Genomic DNA, 8073 nt, shown 5'->3' with positions numbered 1-8073 from the left:
TCTCTACGACTTGTTTACATTAATCAAGTCACCAAAAGATATTTGAGAGGCATTGGAATTAAAGTATAGAACCGAAAAATAAGGTACGGATCAATTCCTTATTATGAAATATTTTGAATTTACAATGAATAAATAATACACTTCTTTGATGGATCCAGTCCATGAATTGCAAGTTTTAGTGAATAAACTTTGAGATCTTAATGTTAAAGTTTCTGAACCTTTGCAAGTTGGGGCTATTATTGTCAAACTCCAAGTTGGGATAATTATAGAAAGAAACTTATGCACATAACAGAAGATTTCACTATAGAGCAAATTCAAAAACATTTATGAATTGTTGAGGAAACTTGAATTCGTAATAAAAAATTATTTTCTCAAAATGGCTCTAAAGTGATATTTGTTTATGAGAAAAATAAGTTTCAAGGTAATTTTGGAGGAAATAAGAGAAAATATAATGACTTTTTTCAACAATAGTGACAAGTCCAAGAAAATAAAAACTTGTTACAAGTATGGAAAGAATGGGGCACTTTAAGCGTGAATGCAAGTACAAAAAGAAATACAAAGAAGAAAGAGGCAATCCCAATAATGCAAATCTGACCAAAAATAAGATTTCAGAAATTGTGGTCATGGTCTCTGAAATGCACTTTAGCATGATTACAGAGTTAAATATGGCTACAACAACCGAATCTTCTAATTGGTGGTATGATTCAGGCACTACCATTCATGTTTGCAGTCAGAGATGTCAATTAAAAACTTATGAAGATGTAGCTAGTAGATGGACGTGTAGTACTAATGAAAAATCACAACTCTGAAAAGTTGTGGGAAAAGGAACTGTGGAACTTCAGCTCACTTATGGGAATAAACTTATTCTTGTTAATGTTCTTCATGTGCCAGAAATAAAAAAAAAAAAATCTTGTATTTGTAAATTTGCTTTGTAAGAAGGGTGTTTAGACAGTAATCAAATCTGATAATGTAATTCTTTCCAAATGTGGAGTGTTTGTTAGAAAATGGTACTCTTGTGATGGGATGTATAAACTAAGTATTGATAAAATAAGTTCTAATTCTACTTATATAATTGAGTCTTCTACTTTGTGACATAATCGTTTAGCACATTTGAATTTTAAATCTTTAAAGTTTATGTCTAAATATTGTTTAATTTTATATAATTATGGACATGGTGCTAAATGTAAAATTTGCATCAAGCAAAACTGACAAAGAAACCTTTTTCCTAAAAAGACAGAAATACACAATTATTAGAACTTGTACATTTTGATATTTGTGAACTAAATGGTATTTTAACTAGAGGAGGCAATAGATATTTTATTACTTTTATTGATGATTTCTCAATATATACGTATGTATACTTGACGAAAAGTAAGAATGAGGCCTTCAATATGTTCAAATATTATAAGTCTATTATTGAAAATTAAAAGGAAAGGAAAATTAAGATAATTAGTAGTAATTGAGGTGGTGAATATTTTCCAACTGAATTATCTTTGTATTGTGAGGACAATGACATAATACATCAAACTAGTGCATCATATACTCCACAACAAAATGGTTTAGCAGAAAGAAAAAATAGGACACTAGTTGATATGTTAAATGCTATGATTTTGAATGTAAAACTGTCTTTTAATTTGTGGGGAGAAGCATTGCTAACAATATGTTATTTGGATAATATAATACTTTATATGAAATTCAAAATTTCACCATATTAATTGTGGAAATATAGGAAACCAAATCTGGAATACCTAAGGGTATGGGGTTGTTTAGCCTTTTATAGAGTTCCAAACCTAAAAAGAACAAAATTAGGTCCAAGGGCAATCAAGAGTGTTTTTGTAGGATATGCTGATAATTCAAAAGCATATAGACTTTTAAATTTTGATTCTAACGTTATAGTAGAATCAAAGGATGCGGATTTTATTTAAGATAAATTCAATAATGATTTTAAAGCAGTATTAGATCCTACTCAAACACCAGAATCTGATTTGAGTCGGAAAATGAATTGTATAATTCCTGACACATTGACTGAACCGAGAAGAAGTCAAAGAGTCAGAAAAGAGAAAAGTTTGGATCCAGATTTTATGTCATCTCAGGCTATTGTTTTCCTTTTGGAAGGAAATAGAGATGATATTTTAAATAAGATACTCATTCTATTAAATATAGAAGAAGATCCAAAAAGATTTAAAGAAGCTATGACTTCTAGAAATGTTGCATTTTAGAAAGATGTGATAAATGATAAAATTGACTCAATATTGTCTAACAATACTTGGGTTTTAGTAGACTTGCCTATTGGATCAAAACATATTTGTTGTAAATGTGTATTTAGAAGAAAATACAATACAGATGGGTCACATCAAACTTTTAAGGCCAAATTAGTAGCCAAAGGTTTTAAACAAAAAGAGGGCATAGAGTATTTTGATACGTAGGCTCCAGTGGCTAGATTTACATTCATTAGAGTGCTTATGACACTAGCTTCAATATATAACTTATTTGTACACCAAATAGATGTTTAAAATTGATTTTTTTTAAATGGTGAATTGGATGAAGATGCATACAAGGAACAACCAGAAGGATTTGTTATGCATGGGCAATAAAAGAAAGTTTACAAATTAATTAAGTCATTGTATGGATTAAAGCAACCATCACAACAATGGCATAAGAAATTTGATTTGATAATTTTATCTCATGGATTTAGGCATAATAATACTGATAAGTGTATTTATTTTAAATTCATGGATTGTTATGGCGTTATAATATGTCTTTATGTGGACGACTTGCTTATATTGGGAACAAATATGGAAGGAATATCTGAAACTAAGAAGTATTTATCTTCAAAGTTCAAAATAAAGGATCTTAATGAAATTGACATTATTTTGGGTGTCAAAATAAAGAAACATAGTGGGAGTTATTCTTTATGTCAATTTCATTATGTTGAAAAAATGTTTCTTAAATTTCAACACTTAGAAATTAAAGAAGCAAATACCCCATATGACTTTTCATTTAAATTAACTGAGAATGCTAGTAGAGTGGTTACTCAGTTAAAATATGCTGGTGCAATTGATAGTTTAATGTATGCAATGCATTGCGCTAGGCCAGATATTTCATTTGCAGTATGTAAACTTTCTAAATATATGGGTAATCCTAAGACAGAGTACTGGAAAGCAATTGGTAGAGTCTTTGGGTACTTTAAAAGAAATAGTTCATTATGACTATATTATACCAATTTTCCTGCTGTACTAGAAGGATATTGTGATGTTAGTTGGATTATTAGTGCAAGTGATAATATGGCTACGTCTGGTTGAGTTTTCACCCTTGGTAGTGGGGCTGTTTCATAGGCTTCTAAGAAATATACATGTATTTTCACATTTTACAATAAAATTTGAATTTGTAGCCTTGGCGATAGCAGGTAAAATGGTTGATGAATTTGTTATTTGACATAAAGTTGTGGCCATAACTAATGTCAGCCATTTCTTTGCACTGGCATAGTGAAGCTACTATGTCTAGGACTTATAGTAAGGTTTATAATGGAAAATCTAGATATATTAGCTTGAGAAATGAATACATCAAAAAATTAATAAGTGATGGTATTATCACTATTGTATATGTGCGGTCAAGTAAAAACTTAGCGAATCCTTTCATAAAGGAACTCTCAAGAGATATGGTAAATAATACATCTAGTGAAATGAGTTTGAAACCTTTTTTTTAAAAAAGTCACCTGTAAAAGGAATCCAATCTTACACTATTAATAAATAGTCTAATGCTTAATGAGTAATAACAAGTTACATTTATGAGGCTAGGATAACACTAAAATTTAATGTGAAAAATCCTTCCAGGATAGTCAGTGTTGGTTGTTATTCTAAATGTAGGATGCGTATCATACTCTTAATGAAGTTCAATAGTTGTGTAAGTGTCTGAAGTAACAGAGATATAAAAAGAACTTTACCTATGTGAACATAAGAGGTGAGAACAAATTCTAGCAAAAGTTTAAGGTTTATTTTTGTAAATGTTCATGAATGCCAAGATGGGATAGAGCACGTAGATTAGTGCAAATAATTGGTCAGTTATCTTCCTAAAATTGGATAGAATTATGCGTGTGGTATTTCCGTTCTTAGCATATAGAGTCTTAGTCTAAGCCTAGGCCACCATTGACTTTGTTAAGAATTTGAAATACTTACACTAATTGAAGGTTTAAGTCAAGAGATACCTCCTTGTATGCATGAGGATATTAGTATTTAACTGAAAATTTAATATCGCAATCTAAGTGGGGGATTGTTATATTTATTATTTATTGAATGTGAGTTATTATTTATTTGCGTGAACCACTATCTCAAAGAGATATATTGGTTCAGTGGTAATGATGCGTTGTTTCAAATGAAATGGTAGGAATTTGAAACTCTACAAGTGTAATTTAATTTATTTTGTGAAGTGTTAGACTTGGACAGACATAATGCTTGGGCCGACCGAGCCTTACAGGTGGGCCAAACAGTCACAACACTTGGGTGCTTGCACATGGGTTGAATAGGCACTTTGATAGGATGCAATGCTTCAAAAATCTATTTAATTGAAAATGCACTTATAGAGATTCGAACTAGTGCCCTCCCTTCCCCAAGAGAGCCGCCTACTGATCACTAGGCTAGGCACATACCTTTTGGTCTTTAAGTGAAATATCATGACCTTTAACTACCAGTTGAAAAGTCATAAGTTAAGAGTAGTGATCTTTCATATGGTGTCACTTCATTTTCTATAAATAGGTGATTAGACCCACGAATTTAATGATTCAATTCTCTCATATTTTCAATCACTTACACAATTTTGTAGAGAAACTCTAAAAAAAAAATTTCAAAATTGTTATCTGCAATTGGTGATTTTGTTCTATCCTGTAGGTGAATTGCTTATAATCTGGTAGCAAACTCTTTCGAGTGAGGACAATTATCACCTTAAAGATAGTGTTCTACAAGCCTCAAAGTTACACTTATTTTTCAGATTATTGTATTTGCACAATTTTCTTCAACACAAACTTGTGATATAGTGTCTAGTTTGATATTTTTAAGATTTTTATTATCATTGATATAAGAGCCTTCAAAATACAATGAACATGTTCGGTTAAATCCTTTATTTTTAGGTTTTGTGTTTTTTTAAGAAAAATATTATTGATATTTATAATTTTACTCAAGTCGCCATATTTTGCTGAAGTCATGAGCGGCCCGGTATAAAATAAGGCTTAAAGTGAAAATTGAAGATGATGCTTTTTTATCTTTAATATAATAATAGAAATTAAATAATTATTCTGAATATGTAAACATTTAAAATTTATTTAAAGTTAACAATATTCCTATTTACTTAAATATGATATAATGATACACTAACAATTGCAGTATATCAAAACTCAAATAAACAAATGAACTTGACCATCTCAAGGAGAGGCTAAGGGCATATTTGGACACTTAGATATTCTAAAAAATTATCGTAATTTCTTTCTCAAATATTATCTAATTATTATAAATTTTAAAAATTTTAAAACAAAACACAAATATTAATACAACTTTTTCAAACTTGAAAATAAAAATTATATTTAAACATTTTTTATCTTTATAATATTTTTACTCAAGTTTTTCTTTCTTATTTTTTAAAATCAGATAAAACATCTTAACTTAAAATATTTTACTAATATTCATAAACTATTTTAGTATAATTTACAAAATTTTAAAATATTTTAATTACCAAACAAACCTAAATTTCTGAGAATGGCCAAATAAAATCAATAATATTATGCAAAATTTTAAAGTATTTTAATTTCCAAACGAACTCTAAATTCCTGACATTAGGTAAAGTCTAAGCAGTAGGTAAAGTCTATGCAGTAGAAAAATCTAGAGTGAAAGAGATTAGGTAAGGTCTAAGCAGTAGAAAGATCTAGAGTGAAATTAAGTAAAGTCATAAATCATACGCCAAGCAGCAGCTTACACCTACTGTATTAACCTATTTCCTTGTGAAAAATTAAGCTATATTGCTAGGATTTTTTTTTTTTTATATATATATATATATAGGAAAATGCTTCTCCTACTGCTGTTGGGTTTTTTATTTTTATTTTTTTACTTAATAATTAAAAATATATTTTATATTTTTTAATGATGTTATAAAATATTTTTTTAAAAATATATTAAGTGTTAAAAAATATATGTAAAAAAAAAATATCTAAAATATACTAGCGGGAGACTTTAACGGTGGCCGTAGAGCTACCATTTTTTATATACTAATATAGGTACAACGTGCTATACTTTAAAAAAAAAAAAATGATAAAAAAACTGATCTGATAGAAAATATGCATAAAAAATAAACTACGTAAGAATTGTATTTTTAACTTCTCCAAACCATACTATATTGAAAACAATAAAATAAGTAACATTATGTAGGTCATAAAACCCTTTTGTTACATAAAGAACTCTCTGTCTTTTCTTTCTCGCAAATACACAAAAAAGTTGTCAGATGTATGACCATGCAAACATATTTTAGTCTTATTCAATTGGAAAGCATCGTCATTTTTTAATCTCGGTGTCGGTGACTCTAGCACCATCTTTTTTATTTGTCATGCAGTCCAGTCAACTATGCCTGCCACATTTCCATTGCATTATTTTTTAAAAATGAGTAGCACGCTCGGTGTTACTGTTAGTGGTAAAATTATTATTATTTTTTATTTATATTTTTTTAATATTTTTAAAAAATAAAAAAAATACATTTAAAATTATTTTCTTCATCATTCAATAAAAAAAAAAAACCGAGCAGTATATCCAGCGGCATAATAGAGTTTTCTTTTAAAAATAAATGCACTTATTTTTTTTTTTATTGATTGTTTTATTTTCTTTAATATAAAATAATTACACATATCAGTAGTATATAAATAATAGGTAAAAGTAAATGTACGTAACATTTTTTTTCTTTATTTTCGTTTGCTCTTTTTTTAAGATTAAGTATCGTTTGAATTCGAAGATGAGTTGAGATAAGTTAAGATGAGCTGTGAATAGTAATAAGATTTATGAGTTAAAATTGATGAATAATAATAAATAGTAGTGAGATGAGTTGAAATGAGTTGAAATAAGTTGAGATGACTTGCGAATATTGCGAATATTGTTGAAGTGAGTTGAGTTGAATTGAGTTGAGATGATAAAATATTGTTGGAATATTATTTTTTAATATTATTATTATTTTAGAATTTGAAAAAGTTGAATTGTTTATTATATTTTGTGTTGGAATTTGAAAAAGTTATAATGATGAATTGAGATGAGTTGAGAGTAGTTGAAGATCTAAACAAAGCCTAAAGCTACTCACATCGCTGAGGCTCCCGCTTGACTATTTTTTAATTTGTTTTACTTAATAGTTAAATAAGTATTTTTTAATAATATTGTAATTTTCTTATTTTTTAAAAAATATTTAAAAATATCAAAAAAATACATATAAAAAAATACAACAATTGCACTAGCGAGAGCTTCCAACAGTGGTGGTAGAGCCACCTTATTTTTAATTTTAATTTTAATTTTTAATATTTTGGAGCCATGTATCAGCAGGGGATCTTTAAGGCAGTACTGAAATAGTAAAAAATTTAAAATTTGAAATTTGAAGTTTAAATTAAAAATAAAGAAACAAATAAAATGAGAGACCATAGTTAAATATTTATAATATTGTGCATAAAATTATACTACATGTAACATTAATCTTTTTCAAATATTTTTTTAAATACGTATGTGGTTAAAGGACTTAAATATTTTTTCTTTATACATGTTTGGTTAGGAGTAATACTAGTGTACCTCTAAGTTATATCATTCAATTTGCTCCTTGATGTAACACCATATTGTAGTACTGCATGACTTATTAAAAAATAAATATTAAAGACAAAATGACGTCAAAAAATATAAAAAGAAGAAAACTAAATATGACGTCAAAAAATAAATACTTGTGTTTTAACTTTTTTAAATTGTTTTAATAAATTACGTGGTATCACATTGTAGTATCACATTAAAGAAGCAAAATGAGTGATGTAAATTAAGATAATAGCATTTATCTTTGGTTAAAGTCCTTTAT

This window comes from Juglans microcarpa x Juglans regia, chromosome 3D, assembly GCF_004785595.1.
Source record: "Juglans microcarpa x Juglans regia isolate MS1-56 chromosome 3D, Jm3101_v1.0, whole genome shotgun sequence".
In the NCBI taxonomy this organism is placed as follows: domain Eukaryota; kingdom Viridiplantae; phylum Streptophyta; class Magnoliopsida; order Fagales; family Juglandaceae; genus Juglans; species Juglans microcarpa x Juglans regia.
The sequence above is the reverse complement of the archived record's forward strand: the minus strand, read 5'-3'. Positions refer to the sequence as shown.